The sequence below is a fragment of the Sapajus apella genome, unplaced genomic scaffold (genome assembly GCF_009761245.1).
Source record: "Sapajus apella isolate SASKATOON/1434 unplaced genomic scaffold, GSC_monkey_1.0 scaffold56, whole genome shotgun sequence".
Lineage (NCBI taxonomy): Eukaryota > Metazoa > Chordata > Mammalia > Primates > Cebidae > Sapajus > Sapajus apella.
The window spans coordinates 11,869,492-11,893,043 of NW_022436996.1; the positions used below are offsets into that span (position 1 = coordinate 11,869,492).

Consider the following 23,552-nt stretch of genomic DNA (forward strand, 5'->3'; position numbering starts at 1 on the left):
GTGCTTAATAATGGAGACAGGAATAAATGAGGGAAGAAAATAAAAAACAGGCAGTCAACCAATATTTCATTTAAACCTGTAAGTAAGTGTGATGTGGTACTGATGAGAGTGTATATTTTGTATATTTAAAGTGGAGAGTTCTATAAATGTTTATTAAATTTACTTGTTCTAGATCTGAGTTCAAGTCCTGGATATCCTTGTTAATTTTCTGTCTCGTTGATCTGTCTAATATTGATGTTGAAGTCTCCCACTATTATTGTGTGGGAGTCTAAGTCTCTTTATAAGTCTTATGTACCTGGGTGTTCCTGTATTGGGTGCGTATATATTTAGGATCGTTAGCTGCATTGATCCTTTTACTGTTATGTAATGTCCTTTGCCTCTTTTGATCTTTGCTGCTTTAAAGTCTATTTTATCAGAGGTGAGAATTGCAACTCCTGCTTTTTATTTATTTATTTATCTTTGATCTCCATTTGATTAGATTCCGTTTCTTAACCTAAAATCACCGCAAGCTCAGTTTATTTTAAACTTAGTGATTAACTGAAGCATCATTAATTTAGACTGCTTTCGGTTGTTAGGGTTTTTTGAAATTATGAAAAGAAAAAGACCACTCTTTAAACTGGTTAACACTCTCTAGAATAATGAGTTCTAATCAACAATCTTTAGCCTGCTGTTATTGAAACTCTATACATATTAATACTGTCTTTCCTCAACCTTCATAATCCAGCTGGAGTAATTTCCTTTGGTCTCTCTTTCATTAGTCACCATGGATCTGTGTTGACTGCAAGAAAATTAGGTTTTTAAGAACTGAAGTGAGTTTTATTTAGAAGTTTTCTTTAGGATTATAGACCAAAGACTACAGTCCAGAAAAATCTTTTAGAGAGATTTTTTTCAGACTCTCTTGACATAATGTTTTACTTTATATCTATATCTGATGCCTACGGATCATAAATCAAGCTGCCCAGAAAATAGAATGGCATCTGAGTTTGCAGAACTCTTTAATGTGTGGTTTAATGCACTCCTGTGTGTGTGGGGGTGGGGTGGGGTGCATGTTTTTATGTGTATATTTCTTATTTGTTTCCCTGATGAAGACTTTTAGCTAGAGATTGTTGTTTTCTTGTTTAAATCTTCAGTTAAGTCAAGACATCAATTTTTGATTCTGCTGTAGACAGAATATAGTTTACATATAGGTAGTGGAGGGTAAGTACATATAAAATTACATTAAAGCTTGGATATAAGAGTATATCTGATTATAGATTATAGAAACATAATTTTTAATCCTATCAGACATTATTTTATGTGTAGGAAAAAGCAATGATTAAGATCACTTATTTTTATTTTTTATTTTTTTGGGGGACGGAGTTTCACTCTTGTTACCCAGGCTGGAGTGCAATGGCGCGATCTCGGCTCACCGCAACCTCCGCCTCCTGGGTTCAGGCAATTCTCTTGCCTCAGCCTCCTGAGTAGCTGGGATTACAGGCACGTGCCACCATGCCCAGCTGATTTTTTGTATTTTTAGTAGAGACGGGGTTTCACCATGTTGACCAGGATGGTCTCGATCTCTTGACCTCGTGATCCACCCGCCTCAGCCTCCCAAAGTGCTGGGATTACAGGCTTGAGCCACCGCGCCCGGCAAGATCACTTATTTTTTAAAAAATACTGACTCATGCAAGAGATATAGTGGTGTATGTTTTATTTTGTTTCGGCCTCTTTTTTTTTTTTTTTTTTTTTTTTTTTTTTTTTTTTTTTTTTTTTTTCTGGAGCGCGGCATGTTTCCACAGAGCCAAGTGCTTTGGGAAATTATGGTGGCAAGCAGAAATGGGCAAAGGTGGCCTCTTATGTTTGCTATTTTGTCCCTTCAATATCATTTCTTTCACAATCTGAGCCTGAGCATCTGACCTTTAGGCAAACAATGTTCTAAGGAACTCAGTTGTGCTAACATTGAACGAGATGTTATAATAACTCCAGTCATTGCATGTTGGATGCTGTTGTTTTTGCAGAAAGGAAGCTGTGCTTGATGAAATGAGGGAAATCCTGGCAAAATTGTTTTCTGTGTAGAAGCTGTAACCAAAAGCAGTGACCTGGAGAAAAGTCATTTACAGTGGGCTCCCAAGTTGTCATGCTTAGGAGCTTAAAGGAAAATGAAAAGTAAAATGTTTAAAGAAAGTGTGTGTGTGTGTTTAAAGGGAGAAGGAAAGACTTGCCAAGATCTAGTAAAGCTGAAAACCATGTGAATCAATATTCTACATGAAACCATGATTCCACTTCCCCATCCAAACACTAGAAAGCCTCTAACTGCTCCGTTAGGATGAACTGAATAAAATAATAAAATGAAATGGTCACATTTATCCATTTTGCATAATTTTCTTTCTTAATAAAGATTACTTAATCTTATTTCATAGTCAGTTTGAGGTGAAAAATATACTTTGTATTGACTTTAATTAGCTTATTGATTTAAAAGCAGTTGCTATTTAGGTTTTCAAACACCTAAAGATAAGACAGTAAATTCTTCAAACCCTCAATTCATAGTTTCTAATTCAATAGTTGTAACCATTTTAGGCTAGCATAAGAATATTTAAAATCCCATCCTGACCAACATGGTGAAACCCAGTCTCTACTAAAAATACAAAAATTAGCTGGGCGTGGTAGTGCCTGCCTGTAATCCCAGCTACTCGGGAGGCTGAGGCAGGTGAACAGCTTGAACCAGGGAGTTGGAGGTTGCAGTGAGCTGAGATCACACCACTGCACTGTAGCCTGTGGACAAAGTGAGACTCCAAATCAAAAAAAAAAAAAAGAATATTTAATGTCTTTTATTATCATACTTAGTTGGGCTTTATATTCATTTCCCTCTCTTACATTGTTTTGTTCTCATTTTAGTGTTTGAGAGAGGATGTTCCTGTAGCTGGAATTAAGAACAGGATGTACACACCTCCCACGCCCTCAAATGAAGAATCTATCCAGAAGCTCTGTTCAGTTAAACCTTGAAGCTATTAGTTCATGAGCAATAGGGATATGAAATGGGAAGTACAACTTCAGGACCCAATCAGCAACCCTCTGAAGGGTTAAAACCAACCTCTTAAAGGCTAGCTGTCTAGACCTTCCATTCTAATTACAAAGATTGTTAGAATTATGAACACATGTTAAAAAGCCTAGGATCTTTTGTTTGCGAACTTTCAACAACAATGTAGAATTTGAGGATGCATCTGATGTCTACGGATAGACTTCCCCAGAAAATAGAATGCCATTTGAGATTGCCGAACTCTGTAATGTGTGATTGTATACTCCCGTGTGTGTGTGTGTGTGTGTGTGTGTATGTGTGTTCATATGTATACTTCTTATATGTTTCCTTGATGAGGATGTTTAGCTAAAGGGGATTATTTTTCTTGATATTTTCAGTTAAGTCAGGGGAAAAGCTGTATGGGTAAAGATATGCATACCCCTTATCAGTACAGTGTGTAAAGGTGAGATAAATGCTTACAAAACATAGGGTACTTAAGACACTCAAGGAGAGAATCAAAAAAAGTGTGAAAAATACCAGTTGGGTGAATAGATATTTCTCTCTTTTAGTCACTCTTATATCCAGCAACACATCCAAAATTTAAAACTATGTGAATAAGATAAGAGCAACAATAATAATAAAATGAAAGCATATTTCACAAAAGTATTATCGACTATGTAGATTAATGAGCTTTTAATATCTAATTGTATTTAAGTAGGAATTAAGCAGGGAGTAGAACACCTCTGCACTATTTTCTTATGGAATCTCTAAATATCATCTGCATGAGCTTTATAGAGACTTATTGTTACAACGAAAGACAAATAGCTCATTGCCAGAGACCACTTTGAAAGGTATCCAACACCCATGAGTAACATGATTAACTGATTTTAAATATGCACTGCTGTGACCACAGGGAACTTTATGGACTTGGGTGAAATAAAACCTAGAAGGTTGGCCTTGTATTCTCCTGTGTTACTGGAACCCCATGCTGTGAAATAATTTACTTCAGTTATCTGACACTATTAGCATCACCCCCTGTTGGTCAGCTAATTAGACATAAAGCTACTAAACAAAAATGAATTTGTATGTACTTGCTATGGCTTAAATCAAGTTTTTCATATTTAAATTATCATTAAAGTTTATCTTATATATGGGCATGGAAGAAGAACATATAAAGAAAAACAACAGTCCACGTGAATAATTTGATTGGATGAAACAAAGGAGGACAAATATCTGAAACTGCAAGCTCATTTTTACCCTACTTAATTTTAGAAATCACAGTGTCCTCTGAGACTCCTTTTATAGTATACACTTGAATACGTAACAAAACTGACACATACAGCCAACTGTGTTGACTTGTACCACTGCCAAGTAGGACACACCTGGATCTAGAGCCAATCCTTTGGCCAACTATACCATTCAAAATACAAATATTTATGCCATTGATATGCTTCATATTTTCTCTTTACCCCACTGAATTTCATTTCATGAGACTATGCCCAAAGGCACAGCTCAATTTCTTTCCCCTCCTTCATGATTGGAAATCGAATCTGTAGAGAAAGAGACCTGGTTGCCCGCTACATATATGATCATAGGATCCCTTAAAAGATTAACAAACAGGGGCTGGGCACAGTGGCTCACTCCTGTAATCCTCGCACTTTTGGAGGCCGAGGTGGGCAATCACCTGAAGCTAGGAATTCGATTCTAGCCTGGCCAACACAGTGAAACCTCATCTTTACTAAAAATACAAAAACTAGCCTGGTGTGGTGGCAGGCACCTGTCATCCCAGCTACTTGGGAGGCTGAGGTAGAAGATTTACTTGAACCCAGGAGGTGGCAATTGCAGTGGGCCAAGATGGTGCCACTGCACTCCAGCCTGGGTGACAGAGCAAGAGTCTGTCTCAAAAAAAAAAAAAAAAAAAAAAAGACTAACAAAGTAGGAACTGAAGAATAAAATACACCTGTGTCTACAATAATATTTAGACTGCATTTACAGCAATAACTACAATGTCTCATGTTTAGGTGTTTTGAAGTTTAATTTTATTTATATTTTATAAAAACCTTGCAAAACAGACCATGCTGGCAACAGTATGTCTATTTCCACATTTAGAATCTAAAATTCACAGTGAATCGTGGCTGTATCAAAGTTGCATAACAGGTAAGAAGCAAAAAATGAAAAGAATAGATTTTTCTGACTCCTAGTGTTGAATTTTCTTTACAAGAGTAGTTATCTAAATGTGCAGCCCAGAGTTCTGTAGGGCTGCAGATTATTGAGTGTAAAGCAGAAGTCTTATTAATAGTTTTCTTGGTTTAAATTAGCTATATGTGTAAAGGGCCTAGGGCAACTTAACCACATTAATAAATATTATCTATTATATACCTAGCAATGTTTTTTAACAAATGCAGTATTTATTGTAATAAATGCATTACAAATTTAAATCGTAAATGAATTTAAGTAAATGTTTGTTGGTATATATTATCTCATTCATAGAAATCAATTATTATAACTCTATCCTACAGAGGGGTCTATTATTATTATTATTTTTTAATGGACCCTAGTAATCTACGAGGTTGCAAATCCCAATGAAGCTATTACCTTTTTCAGGTGTATGAGCATATAACATACTTTCCAGGTAAAGTTTCCCAAGAAGCTTGACTGTTACGCTTAGTTCTTATTTAAGAGGATTTCAAACTACCCTAGAGGATTTGAACATTTTTATCACTCTGATGCCTATTAGTCTACAATGTCACATAAGCAGTTGGGATACAAGTCTGAGACTTTCAAGAGAAGACAGATTTGGAGATATAAATGTGAGAATCATCATTGAATGAGTGATTTTTAAAAGCTTGAAACACTATGCAATCCATAAATGTAGATAAAGAGATCCAAGCATTAAGGGTGGCATGTCAACAACTGGAGTTCAAGAACACTGAGAGAAGAGGAAAATGTGATCCATAATGTAAAAGGAAAATCAAAATCAAGTAATGTGTGAAGCCAAGTGCAGATGGTGTTTTAAGAAAGAAAATAGTTCGGCCATGTCAAGTACCATTGATGAGTCAAGAAAGATGAGGACTAAGCAAGGGACTCAAGGAGGAGGAGACATTAATATTTATGGCATTGACAAGAATAGTTTTTGTAGAAAGTTGGAGACAAAAGCCTAATCAGAATAAATTATTAAAAATAAATTATTAAAAATTATTAAAAATTATTAAAAATAAGAAAAATTAAAACCATAGTAGTAACATGTCTTTTTAAGAGTTTCATTGTAAAATTTGCAGAGAAATAAGATATCTTCGGTAAGATTGCTTCAATTCCTGAGACCTTGGGTTGTTGTTATTTTGAAGACAAGATTATAAAATATGTGGGTCTGCTGATGAAAATCTTCATTTGAGATAAATTGAGAGGAGAGACTTGAAGAACTATATTCTTGGATAGTGAGAGAAGCTAATTGTATTAGCTGAGCACAGGGATGTTCTTTAATAGCAAGTAGAAAAAATGTCAAACTAGAGACAAAAGGACGAATAAATGGGTGATGTGGTAATAATTGTGAAAGTTTTCTGCTGGTTGCTTTTGGGGTAGAAGATGCAAGAATATCAGTTGAACATAAAAATTATAGAAGTAAGTTTAAGTGAAAGAAACAATACTATATTTGTGTGAAGTCAATTTCTTCTAATGGAAGGTGCATACCCAAACCCACATAAAGCTTAAAAAGAAAAAAATAAGTCAACAATATTTGACTAGCAAAAAAAAAAAAAATTAAGAAGACAGGGAAGATCTCCTTGATTATATATGAAGTGATGATGATTCAAAAAAAAACAATAACATGTTTGAAAGGGTCTGTTATTTGATTCATTAAAATAAATTATTGGGTTAAGAATGGTGGCTGATAATTAAATTTAAATAAAAACACTAATCCCAAAGAAAACTTGAACATGAATAATATTTATAAAACACATCTGTCTCACAATTTGAGAATTAGTAAATTAGACATTCCTCTCAATCTCCCAAAAATTGGGGGGAAAATGAATTTGAGGAAAGCATAATGATGAAATAGGTACTTCACAAAAGATTTGAAACTAAAGTAAAAGCATCATGACCTATTAAAATATTTCTCAGTTTTAAGAATTATGCTAATTGAAGTTTTAAGAGAAGACCATATAGTATCATTTTTTACCTCAGTTGTCATTGTTTATAATAAATCTCCCAAAGATGAGGATGATTTCATATAAATGTTTTAAATTTGACATACCGTGGTATCAAAAGATTAAGTCATGGGCCCATTAATAATTATGAAATGGTTTTGAGGAAAAATAAAGAAATGTATTATTCAGGTTGGTTATGTATTTTATCTACCAGTCTGTTTTCTGTAACAAGTCTGTTGTCTATGACGACTGTTCTCTATAACTTTTAGACTTATTTCCAAAAGAATTGAATCTAATATCCAACAATGGAAATCTTACATGCTTAAAATAATAAAAGGCATATGACAAATTAAAAAGATAATTGTTCAGGAAATAGCTTCGATTATTTTTTAATCAATGATATCATTGTTAGAATATGTGTGCAAGATCCATCTAAGACTATTCTGAAAGAAACACGTTAAAATTATTAAAAGCATTGTTTTATGTAATGATTTTAATTCCAACTATATACACAAATTTTAAATATAATAAAATATTTCAATTGAAAAACTGTGATGCTGTTACAAAATGAATACTGTACAACATGGAAATACATGGAAATACAAATAAATTTCCTTTAATATGATATAAAAAAAGTACAATTGGTTAAAAATTTGAACTCTGAAATTCAGTATGTGTGACCCAACTCTGCCATTTTGTAGTGTCATGACCTTGAAAATGTACTTAACCTTCTGAAGTCTTCTTTTCTCTGTATATAGTGTCTATGTTTTGACACTCCCTGACACAGACCAATACTTAGCAACGTCTTTTAACTTTCTCCAAATACGTTATTTTGTTTTAAAACCTTAGAAAACGATAGAGACTATACTTTAGCTTTCACAGGGGAGGATAGAGGTGATGATTTATATCACGGACCCCACAGCAAAGAAGTCATAATGTCATTTTAGAAAGAAGTATTCCTTCCTCATTGTTGTCACAATCATAACATTTATAAGAGCTTAGATAATGCTAATGGCTATGGCAAAAAAATGTGAGAGCCATTTCACTTACAAAGAGCACAAAGTTAAAACAGTAAACAGGAATCTAATTTTCGTATCATAACAAAGTATGGTTCATTCAACTGTCTGAACATAAAGTAAAAAAAAAAAATTAGAACAATCAAAGAGGTCTAGTAAAGGGGTTTAAGATATGAGTAAACTTTCTAAGACATTAATGAATTAAGTTTTCATCTTACATGACTAAAGTTCTAAGGAATAAATAGGCATCATTTAATTAATGTCAATTTAATATAAGTTCCATCTGAAGCATTTTTGCTGTTTTGAAATCCTTACAAATCAATTTTTCTTTAAAATAAGCAAACATAAAACCCACCAAGCAAATTTTTCGACTGATGTACACTTGGTAACCTTGATAATTTTGCATTGTTTCCTTAAAATACACATTGTTTTTCTTTGATCAGCCAATTCTTCTGCAATCAGATTTCATTGCAACTTTTTTTTCCAAATAAACTGATTTTATTTTCTCAATTTTTTTGATCCTTAATCTTCTGTTCACATGAAAATTTTTGTAGATGCAGAAGTTTGCAAATAGCTCTTCCTTTTCATTTTCATTATGTCACAAGTAGTTAAGAAAGGAGAGAAGGCAGAAATGAGAGCTACTATATTTGGGGTAAAATACTGCTGTTGAATTAGTTCTTATGTGGTAATGAGGATTCTATGATGGCATCTGTGATTGTCACACCTTAGTACCGACACCTATGTAGGACCTTGCTTCCCACCCACATTCTACCTTGAGTACTGGCAGAACTTGTGATTTATTTCTAGGGAATAGAATTTGGCAGTTGTGAAAAAGTTTTTTAGATGTAATTAGGAAATTTTATGAGCTGACTCTGAATTAATCAAAGTGGAAATTATCCTGAATGAGCCTGACTTAATCAGGAAAACTCTAAAAGTGATACATTCTGATTTTAAGCTCAGCTATGTTTAAAACTTCTCTATTAACATGACAATTAAAATGGGGTAATAAATGCAAGATTATTTGAAACTGCTGAACCTATAAAGAAGAGAGTCATTCTATTATTCAATTGTCTTTGTATTTAAAATTTATACATTATATAAAATATATTATATATTGAGTCTGTTATATGTAATATATGACATATATATAATTATGAGAACAAGGAATTTTTTTAAAAAACATCTTGATTAACAACCATTGTTAGGTGCTAACAAGGTAAGATATTGAAATGAATCTGTTAATATTCCTACTGATAGCAGATAAAAAACAGATGATATTAAAACGTCAGAAGTGTTTATAAGTGAAAACAAACTTGTTATTCCAAATATATGTGATTTTAATACATACCATGACACCTTTACCAGCATAAATAAGAAGTGTTATACATACTATGAGAAAGTTTTCAAGTAAAACTTCTGAACAAAATAATTGTAAATTAATATACATTTTGGGGAGTATTTACAATCCTAGTTTGTTTTAACTTTAATTAAGATTATGTGTAGAAATTTTGCTTTAATCCATATTTCTGTGGTATCATATTTATTAAAATCCATTGTGGAAAAATAATATCATATAGTGGTAACAAGTTTATGTTTTTAGCGACCACAACTCATCTCATTCCCAGTTCACTGAATTAGCTCTAAAAAATGACAGATTTGTGTTTAGTTTTTCAAAGTCATTAATAAAAGTCTATCTGATTATAACGTTTCAGATTCAGACTTCTTAGAATCACTGAAGTTCATATTTAAAGAATTTCCTGTGGTGAGCATGTAACAAATTATTCTTAAAGAAACAAGAGAAGCCAATGTGTGGCTCATGCCTATAATCCCAGCACTTTGGAAGGCCAAGGAGGGTGGATCACTTGAGGTCAGGAGTTCAAGACCAACCTGGCCAACATGGTGAAGCCCAGTCTCTACTAAAAATACAAAAATTAGCTTCACGTGTTGTTGGGCGCCTGTAGTCCCAGCTATTTGGGAGGCTGAGGCAGGAGAATCACTTGAACCTGGGAGGTGGAGGTTGCAGTGAACTGAGATCACGCCACTGCGCTCCAGGCTGGGTGACAGAACAAGACTCTGTCTCAAAACAAACACATAAAAAAGCTAATACTGACTGAGAAATTTAACAGAGAAAAATAATTTATAATAAGCATTTTTTAAATCTCAGAATTATACACTATATGATCAATCAGTAGGAGCCCTGAGATAAAAGAGGTGCCGAAGCTTGGCAAAATGACTTCTATGGGCCCTTCAATTTCAGGAACCTAGGATTCTGGTATCTGGTTGAGCTGCTGCTTTGCCAGCAGGGAGTTTAGGACTGATGGTGAGACTGGTTCACACTGATGAGATCTGCCTGGGCTCTACTTTCTTCTTGCCTCAATCTGCCTGAACATTCTTCCTGTTTCATTTCCAGCTTTGAATTTTTTTTCTCATCCATCTTTACTTTTATGGCATTCAAAATAATTGAACTAAGCATGCCAAATGGCACAGGCAGGTTTTATTTACCGAGGATGGATTCCTAACCACACTATCCTGGCTTTCCACTGATACACGCCCAAGTGCTCCTACTACAGCTGCATACCAACTATAGGAACATGCAATTCCACCTCCGCCCTTCTAGTCTTGGTTCTGTGCATAAGGCGTATTTTTCAGCTTCCCTTTCCTTCTTGCCCAGAAGGGGGCTCCAAAAAATAAAAAACAATAAAAACCAATCAAACAAAAATCTTTATTCTCCCAGGACACAAATTAATGTCCCTGCACTCTCAGTGCTTTCTAGAAGCAGTCCCCAACTTTTTTTGGCACCAGGGAGAAGTTTCACGGAAGACAATTTTTCCACAGAACTGGGTGGTGGAACGATTATTTCTGGCTGGAACTGTTCCACCTCAGATCATCAAACATTAGTTAAATTCTTTTTTTTTTTTTTCCTTTGAGACAGAGTCTTGCTCTGTCACCCAGGCCGGAGAGCTGGAGAGCAATGATGCCATCTCTGCTCACTGCAACCTTCACCTACTGGGCTCAAGCAAGTTTCCTGCCTCAGCCTCCCAAGTAGCTCCCAACACCACACCCAGCTAATTTTTGTATTTTTAGTAGCGATGGGATTTCACCATTCTGGCCAGGCTGGTTTCGAACTCCTGACCTCAAATGATTCACCACCTCGGCCTCCAAAGGGCTGGGATTACAGGCGTGAGCCATCGCACCTGGCTGGTTAGATTTTTATAAGGAATGTGCAACCCAGATGATTTGCATGCACTGCTGACAATAGGAGTCACTCTCCTGAGACTCTAATGCCACAGATGATCTGACAGGAGGCTGAGCTCAGGTGGTAATGTGAGCAATGGAGAGTCACCGTAAATACAGATGAAGCTTTCCTGGCTCACCTGCTGATCACCTCCTGCTGTGCAGCCTGATTCCTAATAGGCCACCGCAGGTACGAGGTCCATGGCCCTGAGGGTTGGGGACCCCTGCTCTCTAGGAACTCATGTGTTCTTTATTGTTTTTACCATGAAGTTTGTCTCTTATGATCTGTGTCTTGGATTAATGTTTCCCCCAGATCCTTTCTAACCTTCCTGTATGAACAGTGCTTTTATTTCACTCATTTTTACAGAGACAGAACTTTGTGGAGGCCTTAATAAGCACTCAATAAATATGTATTTATTTATATTATTCCTGGGTCTACATGACGTCATCAACTGGATGACCCTCACTTTTCAGTAGAACTGTGGGACTAGGGACTACTTCCTGTCTCATATATTATTTCTTCCCCTCCTCCTGTGCCTCTGCCATACTGCTAAGACATAGCTTCATTTACCTTTTACATTTTTTAGTGTCTAAAGTAAAATGCCACTTTCTTTTGGTTTCCTTTCTAGACACATAGCAATTAGCAGACATTTTGTAAAATTCTGGTGGTAAAAATGACGACATTTAAAATTGCTTATTGAAAGCGAAGTGGCCTGGGAAGCAATGAATGGTTTCTGAGGTACTATGCTGACCTTGTCATCAACAAACTGTGTGACATTTTGGGTTTCTCAGGTTTTGTGTGGGTATAAGAATGAGAGAGTGTGTGTCTTCTCTCTTTAGCATGGCAGTGTGTGCTAGAAAGATAGTGGAAAAGCTCTATCTGCCTTGGCCTTTGCTTTATGGAGTGTTGAGATTGAAGAGATGTCAACATCACAATGACCTCAGTGGTCTTATCAGTGCTGTCAGCCAACCACCGATAATTAACCCAAAGGATCCTAACATACCTTTAAGGACAGCCTCTGTCCAGGTTCTTCCTTTCACCTGGACTCTTAAATCCCACACAGTACAGGAGAAAAAATGCAAACTGATTAGAATGTGTGAGTGAAAAACATAGCTAAAATTATGTATACACATAAAAAATGAGTACCATCATCAGACGATGGTACCTCTTAACAATTTTGTATCTCATTATCTATTCCATATCAAGCCCATAATAATCAGGTACAACCACCAAGCCTCTGAGAAAGAATGTATGCCTCATTCTCTTATCAATGGAAGAGCTCAGTGTTTGCTATATTTTAAATCCATTCCAATTAGTAGTGTTAACTATAAAAATGCAGGACCATCTGTTCATTGACCTTGGATTATAACATTTCATACAATTCTCCAGACTATTCCAACAGCTCTTTCTCAACTTTGTTAATGCCAGACTTTCATATTTCTAATCATTGTGCTATTTTTGCTCAAATTTTTAGTAATTTTATGGCGTTTTTTCTAAATGTTCTTAAGGTATGTAACTACTTGATTGAATTGTTTAACTGCCAGGCTGAAGGTAATATTCCAGCCAAAGCTAGTTGGCCAGGCCCGGTGACTCACGCCGGTAATCCAGCACTTTGGGAGGCTGAGGCAGGTGGATCACTTGAGGTCAGGAGTTCTCGACAAGCCTGGCCAACATGGTGAAACCTCGTCTCTACTAAAAATACAAAAATTAGCTGTGTGTGCTGGCCCATGGCTGTAGTCCCAGTTACTTGGGAGGCTGAGGCAAGAGAATGACTTGAACCTGGGAGGCGGAGGTTGCTGTGAGCTGAGATCCTGCCATTACACTTCATCATGGGCTACAGAGTGAGACTGCTTGTCAAAGAAAATAAAAAAGCTAGTTTATTAAAAAACGTGGGAGAAATAACATATAGCAGCATTGCATAAGGAGGTGTGTTTGAAATATCAGTTTTAGATATTTATGAGAAATTAATTATATTTCAATTTTTTTTTAAATAAATGAGCTCTAGTTTTCTAAATGATCACTTGAGAAATCAAACACTTGTCATAACAGGGATAATTTACCTCGGTAAAGATAATATGCTGGGGTTTTCAATCTAGTAAAGATAGTTTGGAACTCATTGTTTGGTCTCTGGCTATGCTGATGTGGTGATACTGCAGTCTGAAAACATTCTCTTTAGAATTTTGGCATTATAGTGAAGTAACATTGCAAAGAAAAGTTTTCTGTTTCAAAGTTAAATAGCAGGAAAATACTGCTTTTCCCTTTTTTACAATAGCATCTTCTCTATTTCCTTTACTCATATCTTTAGTCATTTATAACTTTTTTATGATTAAACAGGGATCAGATCCACAAATATGATATTTTGAAAGCTACAGAGAACTATGATAAAATATTTATATTGTTCGTGATCTCAATAGAAAAATTATGGTACAATTTATTTAAAAATTATATTTCATTTTGATTTTAGATTTCTCACTGACATTTTCCCAATTTACCAATTATATATAGATATGGGTAAAAACTAACATTGGTCTAAAACATAGCCTTTACTCTCTTTTATGCTATTAAAAAGTGAGCAACAATTTAAGGATGCAACAAGTGAAATAACCTATATTTTACTTGCATTGATAATTTAAAAATTCTAAATTGCCTTTTACACAATTTATAATTCAGTTAGATTATCTCAAATAAATTCATATTTTTAACAGCGTACTTTTTAAAAAAAATCATCAGCTTAAATGTTTCAGGCATTACTGCAAATTCATTTTCTTTCTTTCAAAATAAATTAATTGAAGTTGGTGTTTTCTTTAAAATTTTATCACATACTTTAGTTTGCATGGATGATTCTAATGCATGAGTGTGGTTATTTTTATTTTTATTGTACTTTAGGTTCTGGGGTACATGTGCAGATCATGCAGGATTGTTGCATAGGTACATACATGGCAAGGTGGTTTGCTGCCTTCCTTCCCCCAGCACCTATATATGGTATATCTCCCAACGTTATCCCTCCCTACCCTCCCTAGCCCCAGTTGTCCCTCCCCTAGTGCCCCCCAACTGACCACAGTGTGTACGTTGAAGGTCAGGTTAGCAAAGGCAAAATATATCAGATGAGTCAAATATATTGTACATTTAAGATTTTAAATCTTATTCTGGTAACTGTTTCCTTTACAGAAAAAAAATAAAAAAGAGAGAGAGAAAAAAGATATGAAATTAAGTCATTCTTGTCAAACCTCCGATTTCTAGTCTGGTCAGAGCAGGAATGTTCTCTAAGTGTGTGTTTCCAAATTAGCAAATGATAACATATGCCGCAATTTTAATCCACTATTCTTACACAAATCTTCACAAAATTTGTTGTTGATCTTTCAGCAGTGAGCAGAAGAAATAACGTAACAGAATAAAGTTAACACAAAAGATATAAAGCCCAGAGGAGAATAACAAAGAAAAACTTCGTTACCAAACACAATAACCTTTGGTAAACAGAAAACAATGGAAAGGCATCTTGTGTTTCTAGATCCCAAGCGTGGAAAATGCTTACTGTTCATGACTCCAATGCAGTTTCACTTACTGTGCAGGGTGGAGTGCTTGGGAAGTGATTCTGCATTCTAATTCTGCAGTTAAATTTGGAAAACTAAAATGAAAGAATAGCCAAAAGAGTTTTGCAGATGAAGAACAATAGAGAGATATCTTACCCTAAAATATTGGCGTGTCCTACAGGCATAAAATAATTAAAATGTTGTGATAGTAGCATAAGAATTGACAGAGAGCTGAATGGGACAAAGTAGCTCCAAACCAGGACTCAAGATATTAAAAGTATTTACCACAGTATTACTCAAATCTTACACGTCCTTCCTTTTTAGATAGATACATCTTATTCTATGTAACAAGATGAGAAACATCTGTTTAATTAAATGATGTGCTTTTTAATACCTAGAACATTTATGTATCTTGCAAGGTTTTCTTTACCCTTAGTGACAGATCTTTTATCATGCATATACATACAAATTTATAAGCCAAATAAATTAACAGTCTATAATTACTTCGAATTTGGAATTTAACTTGTCTAAATCACTTTTAGATGTAGAGTTCAAGATGTCCGTGCTTTTCCACACAGTGTCATCACTTGGGTTACAAAGAGCATTGGTTATGTGATATTTTTGAAGAGCTTTTGATGTTGGCATCTGACATCTGACTTTGCAATTGTATAAGGCCAGCCTATTTTGATTTCAACTTGTAGTATGTTGGTAAAACATGTTGGATTCCCCACCTCCTTCAAATACTACTCCAGCAATTTGGTACCTGCGGTTTAAAAATGCACACCGCTATCACCTCTAAAGAGTATTCTTCCATAGGAACACTCATTCTCCAAGTTTTAAGGTTGGGGCATTTGAGGTTTGCAAATGCACAAGTAAATGGCAAACATAATTTGACTCTACCTCTGTGACCATGATTTTTAGAGTTTATTGGCTGTAAACAATCCAGTTAAAATAAATGTATCTTACAATCAATAAAATTCAGTCTGCTAAAAACATCAAGAATGAAGGCTGCAAATATAGGATTTTCAATAAATACTAAAATGATTTTCTCAAAAATTTTAAACTCTGTTTGTAGGAATGAAAAATAATGCCTGCCACGCTTATCCCAAAAGATGCTTTGAGAATCAAAATGCCTTCAGGCATGGGCATAAAACTTGTAAACTGCAAAGCACCATATAGCATGTAATACTCTGAAAGGAACATTTCAGCGTGTCTTTTTGTTCATTTGTTTTTCAATTGTTTTGTTTTTCAAATTAATACCATAATTAAATACTAAAGTTGCTTTTCCACAGCTTGCATTTCCTCCTAACTATAAAGCAGATTTATCATTAAAATCCTGTTTTTCTAGCCATATATAAGTGTTATTACTATGTTATGTGTGATCAGACGGTTTTACATGTATAGCAACACTGTAGCAGTATTGCGCAAAACTGTCTCAATTATGTTTCTATCTTTTCTTCACTTGGCATGCTGATACATTGCATGCATCCTGTTATTTATGCTAAAATATCTAATAATCAGAACTTGTTTCAAGTCTTCAGTATAATCAAAGTACTTACTGTCCTTACTCTATCCTGTAATTGTAATAAAAATTAGTTTAAAATAATTTGATTAGAGAGATGTTGGATTTAAGACCTATAATTTTTGCATGATCTATCACATTTCTTGTAAAATTTCTTACTTAACAAATTACATTCTGAATATGATTCAAATTACTGGCATTTCATTTATGCCTTCTAATCATTTTGTAAAAATTGATCGGGCTTATAATAATAATGTGAATAAAATAATATAGTTAAAATGAAAATAAAATGTGGACATGTCTCAAAATGTTTAAACAGAAGGATAGATAAGTTCACTTTTATAACTATTAAGCATTATTATCTGAACTCTTAGCCTCTTGCAGAAATGCGAAAGAGAAATGTAGTGAATTACACTTTCTTGCTGATAAAGGAAATTTCAGTAGATAATCTAGAAAGAGAGATTTTCTTCATGGCACTATAACTAGACAGGCTTTCTGGAAAAATATCAGTCAGTATCTTCAACTGTCTTTTGCAAAAGTGAAATATTCTTTTATTATCACTTTTATATTATCATCGATAAAACATTAAAGCACAGAATTAAATCTTATTTTAGCAAAGATTTGCCTTCCCAAAACTCATAAAATATGATGTGGGGACAGCTCAGAAACCAATCCATAAGGCTGATATTTGCCAGGCAGAAATAAAATAAGAATCTTAGCAGCTCCCATTCTACTTCCTTAGAGGATGAGCATGACAATTTGATCTCTAACATTTGCTAACATTGGTTTTTGAAGGGTTGCTTATTTAGCAAATAAAAATACAGACCATACATTTAAATTTGAATTTGAGATAAATCACAATTTTTTAGTAAAAGATAATCCTATGCAATACTTGATACATATTTATACTATTTTTAATTCTTTATCTAAAATTAAATTAAGCTATGTTTTATATTTTATCTGTCACTCCTAGCTTTAGTGTTTTCCATCTTCTTTCATTACAAGAATAAGGTCATGAAAAAATTAATCAGGAGAAAACATCACCTCTTGCTTTAATTTGGTTTTCATAAGCAGCAAACAAACATGTACAAATTTGAAAAGTATCAGATGTTAGAGAAACCCAGTTTGCTTAACCAAAAAAAAAGGTAATCCTGTCTACGAACTTAAAATTAGCTTTCAATATGATTCATTTCTCTCTGTAACCCTATGTATTTCATTTTATATATTTAATAACATTAATAACATTATGTTATTCTAGGGAGTGTATTTTTTGCATTTTTAAAATTAGACTGACAAAGTGGACCATTGCATGAAAAGAGCAACATCACACCTGTAACTGGTTCTAAACAAGGCTTCAATAAAGACTTTGTGTTGTATCACTGGGACTTTCTTGGCTTCATTCACATCTACATTTGTTTATTCATAATTTCTATATGGATCCAAGTTATCTTCCAGGAGCTCTATTTACATATATTTAAATAGATATTCTTGAAATATGTAAATACAAAAATCTTGGTATAACCACATGACCCTATTTCCAGAGATGGTATTAATAGGACATGCAAATTCAATATATAAACATTCAATATTCATGTAACTATTATCAAAGATTCATAAAAGCCTACATTCTGCCTCCTCTGAGAATATGAAAATGATGTTAGGACATGCCACTATGGAATAATTGTATATCCCATTAAAGCCTGGGTAAATCAAAGCTTTCGGTTTCATCAAATTTGAATGGAATTTTTAAGTATCTTTTTAAATAGAAAATTTTAAAGCAGAATTTATTCTTCTATGCAAGCCCTATGTATGTAAGTGTGTGTGTACATGCATGCATGTATGTGCATATGCGTATTCCTTATGGAATTTTATTGCAAGGATGAGGAAGAGAGACATAATGACTGAGAGAGACAGAGAGATTCACTGAAACCTGTTTAACTCTGACGGGACAGTGGAGCATGGAGTTGTTATTTTCACCTAAGGAATAAGAAGGCTTCATAGGTAGACACCAGCTGAGCAAATGTTGAGCCATGAGTGGGTATTCACTAGGTAAGAGAAGCAGAGACGAAGCATAGAAAAGAGGAAAATGCATTCCAGGCAAGCTGTTCACCTCACACCAGAAAATTCCTCTATTATTTTCCAAAATTAGATGGGCTACAAGTAATCATCTGTTGGACTCCATGATAACTTTATATTTGACGCTATTAAGCATCAGAATAATCACTCTTTACACCGGACTGATATTCACTTTAAATATGTGCAGGTCTCCATCTATGGTAGTGAAATGCTCACACATAAAGCAGAGTGTCTGTTAGCTGTTGGCCCCTGGATCCAGTGATTTGCTTTTTTCCTCAGTCTTTGCTACCAAGCAGATTGATAGAAAATGCCAGCACTCTAGAGGAATACGTGTCAAATGCTAGGACTATAAAAATATATGTGTGTGCTTTGGACAGGTATCTGTTACCGTTACCTGTGCCTGCCCCAGGAAACACAGTTACTCTTTCTCTCCCCTACCTCCATATGTCTGTATAGCCATTTGTCCTCTCTCTCCCTTCTCTCATCTCAGCAAATGAGATGATGGTGAAAGGGTCGAAAAGGCTATCTTTGCATTGGTAGGAAAACAAATCCTTCAGAATAAATGTTGCCTGGAAATGTCTCACTATTTTGCAAAAATCATTGCCTTTATTATTTTCTCTTTTCAAGTATCAAATACCTGTCTTTGGCTTTTGCAGTCTAGAAGTTTGCTGTCATATTATTTCAAAGTCATTTATGTGTAAGGTATAATTGTCCACACAAGCAAGATACAAATTCTTCTTTTAAATATATGTACATAGACTAATGAATAAAATAATAATCATAGACTGGCTGTGGTGGCTCATACCTGTAATCCCAGCACTTTGGGAGGTGGGAAGGCAGAACTACTTGAGCCCAGGAGTTTGAGACCAGCCTGGGCAACAGGGTAAGACCTCATGTTTACAAGAAAAGCTTTTAAAAAATATCCAGGTATGTGGGGCATATTCCAGTGTCCCAGCTATTCAGGAGGCTAAGGTTGGAGGATCGCATGAGCCTGGGAGGTAGAAGCTGCAGTGAGCTGTGATCATACCACTGCACTCTAGCCTGGGTGACAGAGCGAGATCCTGTCTCCAAAAAATAAAACAGTAATCATGTGCATTCCAAGATAAAATGATTAAAGATGATTTTAATCTTAATTGATTCTCTACTTACTAATTAGGATTTAGTCCTTCTTCAAACTAGCAGTAGTCTCTTTTCACTTTTAAGAAAGCTCTGTAAGTTGTTTTGTGTTTTCTAAGTTAGAACAATGTCATCTAAAATCATGGCGAGACTAAGAGGACCCAAATATGTACATATCCCAGAAGTAATAAAGTAATCCACTTGTCTAGTGCTAACATTTATGCTTTCATTTTTTTATTCTGAAATAATTATAAATTCGCTAGAAGGTGCTAAGACAGTGGGGTCCTGGGTGCCTTTCAAGTTTCTTCCATGATTTCATTTTACGTAACTATAGCACACTAAACCAGGCAATTGTCATTGATGCAATGTATGCATATGTTCTATATCAGTTTATCACATGTGTGATGTATAGGCACTGCCACAATGTAAATGCAAAACTGTTCCATCTCACACCCATCCTCTCCCTGCACTACAGCCATGCCTAACCCATGACCACCACTAATCTGTTTCCAATCTCTGTACAGTCTGTATTCCAAGAAGGTTGTCTAGTGGAAGCATACATTACATGACTTTATGAGACTGGCTTTTTTCACTCAGCATAATGCCCTTGACATCGATCCAACTTAGTGCATCTAGCAACACCTTTTGTTGTTCTTGATGTTGTTAGGTCTTGTTTTAGTGTTTGCTGAGCAGTGTTTCATGATATCGACATGCCACAATTTGTTTATTTACTTATGGAGGGGTACTGTAGTTTTCCCAGTTTAGGGCCATTAAAAATAGAACTTCAGTGAGCAATCATATGTAGATTGTTGTGCATACATTTTTTTTTTTTTACTTTTGTAAGTGAAATATTTCAGTTTTGATAAAGTTCAATTAATTGGTTTTTTTTCTTCCTTTATGAATTATGCTTTTGGTATCATGTCTAATAACATGTCATCAAGCTCTGGGGCTTAAAAAATGCTTCTATATTTTATTTTTCAAGTTTGAAGTTTTATGTTTTCCATTTAAATTATAGTCAACTTGAGCTAATTTTGGCATAAGGAGTTAGAGAAAGTTCTGGGTGAAAGAGACGGAAGCATTTCTGGTAAATTACCTTAAGCTCCTAGAAGATAGGGAACTAAATCTCCAAGTCTCCATGTTTTTGTTTTGATTACTTGTCTCACTATAGGTAAATATTTACTTTTATACCATGTTTTATATTTTTAATTTTGTGTTCCCTGTTTTAAGGAATAGAATCTCCCTCTTCCCCAGCCTCTAAACAGCATTATGTAAGTATCCAGTCTCTAACATCTTGCCTATGATGTAAGAAACATTCAGATTGTGTGTAGATATGGATGTGAACTAAAGGTATATATGAACACTTGTGGGAACATAATGACAGAAAGAAGATACAGAGTTAGAATACAGTATTAAAAGGGAATTTTTTAAAAAATATTAAGGATGGAAAAAGATAACTGTTTTCTTCTATTAGACCTTTCTCCAGAGAAAAAAGTCAAAAGCAAAGCTATCAAAGAGATTCTACAGTGGCTCTCTAGACATGACAACAGTCCAAAGGGCTCCTCAAGGGAAAATCCAATGATGGGAGGCTTCTTATGGTGAGGACACAGAGGAGCTCAACTACTCCCCAAGTGCCTGAATTTGGTCATCAACTCAATAGCAAGAGTCCAAAGGGACATTTTTCTCTCTTGTTTAGTATTTCAATAGCTCTTTTTAAAATTAAGTCACTTGAGAAGAATTTACATAAAATAAATGTATTCCTTTTCAGTGTGCATATGGATGAATTTTAGAAACCGTATATACCATCCCGACTAACACTACATTCAAGATGTTGAACATAGTATATTTTTGTCATAATGAAAACCCTCAACATATGGGTTTTGATGTGAATTTCAGAACAGGGTAGGCTAGCATAGTCAGTGGAAAGCTTCAATCATTTACCAATAACTTCTGAGCACTTGGCCACTGGCAGACTTTTTACTAGGTACTAGGAATGCAAAGATAAAAATGTAGTAAGCCCTGACTTCACAGTCAAATGAGAACTCAAAGTCTTTTGGGTGAAATAAGTAGAGACACTGACTCTACTACAAGTGATCAAAGCGGAGGGAGTTTGGGATTGTGATCAATGAGGATTAAAAACTGTATAACTATTTGCCGCCATAGAAGGGGTGCAAGAATAGAAAAGGTAAGTGAGGACATTAGCCTTCATGTGCCAGGAAGCAGTCAGGAGTAATAGTGACAACTGAAGTAGGGCATGGACAGCTTCACAAATGTGTGAATGTCATTCTTCCAAGTCATAATCCAATAGGGGGAAAGTAATACATTGCTTCCACTGAAATACCTTCCTCATTACCCTTGTAGAGGAGGAGTAGACATGGTGACATTGTTGTGGGACTATCCATACCTTAGAGTAGGCATGGTTCACTACTGGTAGAAAGAATTCTTTCTTTGATGGTTTCATACATACAATACGGAAAAAAATGGCAGGCATAAAGCTCATAAACTTTTATTTTTCAAACTCTCAGGTGCCATGAAAGAAAAGGCAGGGGAACTAGCTAGTGACAGATTTTAGTTCTGTAAGAACCTCACGAATAATTCTCAAGTGTTGAAGACTGATTGGATGCTTTAATTAACCTGCTGTAGGACTTCCAACCTTCTCTATGCCTCCTGTCTACTGAGTTTATTTTGTGGATCTCTCTTTCTTAAATAGAATGGGCTTTTTCTGCTGTTGTGGAGAATGGGTAAACTGTTCATCAAACTTCTTTTATCTTCTTCTTAGGCATGGATTGGGATTATATTTTCTAGGACCTTGGCAGTTAGGTATGGTCATATGACTGAGTTTTAAATAAATGCATTTCTTCCAGAAATGACTCTTGAAAACTCTCTAGGCACAATTCTCCATATTTCTTCAGTCTAGTACAGATAAGCATGGTAATCCTAGAAGCCACTGATAAGGATTCCATAGACATTGGGGAAGTGAGCTAGAGTCCCTGAATTATGGCTTTGAAAAGAGTCACTAACCAAAAGTACCAGTTTTGCAAATGAGCAAGAAATAATTTTCTATCGTGTTTGAGCCATGACACATTTAGGGATATATTTTTTAACACTTGTTGCCTTAAATAAAATAATGTGATTACTAAAGGAGAAATGTGACTTGGATTTGAAAATAGAGTTTTCTTCTCCTTACACAGAAACATGCACTGTGGAAACCAACAAGAAGAAATTAAATGTGCATTATATTCTAAGAAGTTAACACACTTAAGCCATACGTTTCTTTCAGGGGGTGAGATATAAGGCATGTGTTTCTACTCTGATATTCTCTGTGCTTGGTAGAAACTGGCTTCTCTGAGTAGTGCATCTTTACTTCTGGGTTAGGTCAATAAAATGTTTTGAAAATACAAAAGTAAATTACGATCATCACCCTGATCACCTAACATTGAAAGAATAGCTACAACATCTTGACTGTTAAGAAAGTTTCAGATTGATGCAATCTATTCCTCTACAAGAAGAAATTGGGGCCAGGTGCGGTGGCTCATGCTTGTAATCCCAACAATTTGGGAGGCTAAGGCAGGTGGATCATTCAATGTCAGGAGTTCAAGACCAGGCTGGCCAATATGGTGAAACTCCATCTCTACTAAAAATACAAAAATTATCCGGGCATTAGTGGCATGCAGGTATAATCCCAGCTACTCTGGAGGCTGAGGTAGAAGAATCTCTTGAGCCTGGGAGGTGGAGATTGCGGTGAGCCAAGATTGTGCCACTGCACTCCAGTCTGGGTGACAGAGTAAGATTCTGTCTCAGAAGGGGAAGGGGAAGGGAAGGGGAAGCGGAAGGGGAAGAAGAAATTGCCCCCTGGTTCTAATGCCTCTGAAAGCATTTTAATTCATTTACCTCTTTGACACCTCATGGTATATTTGGACATG

General features: G+C 35.1%; 1 protein-coding gene across 1 annotated transcript in view; it reads right to left on the reverse strand.

Moving 5' to 3' along the window:
• Positions 1-23,552, reverse strand: part of CNTNAP2 (contactin associated protein 2) — a 2,272,324-nt gene that overhangs the window by 2,058,247 nt on the left and 190,525 nt on the right. The window lies entirely within an intron of this gene.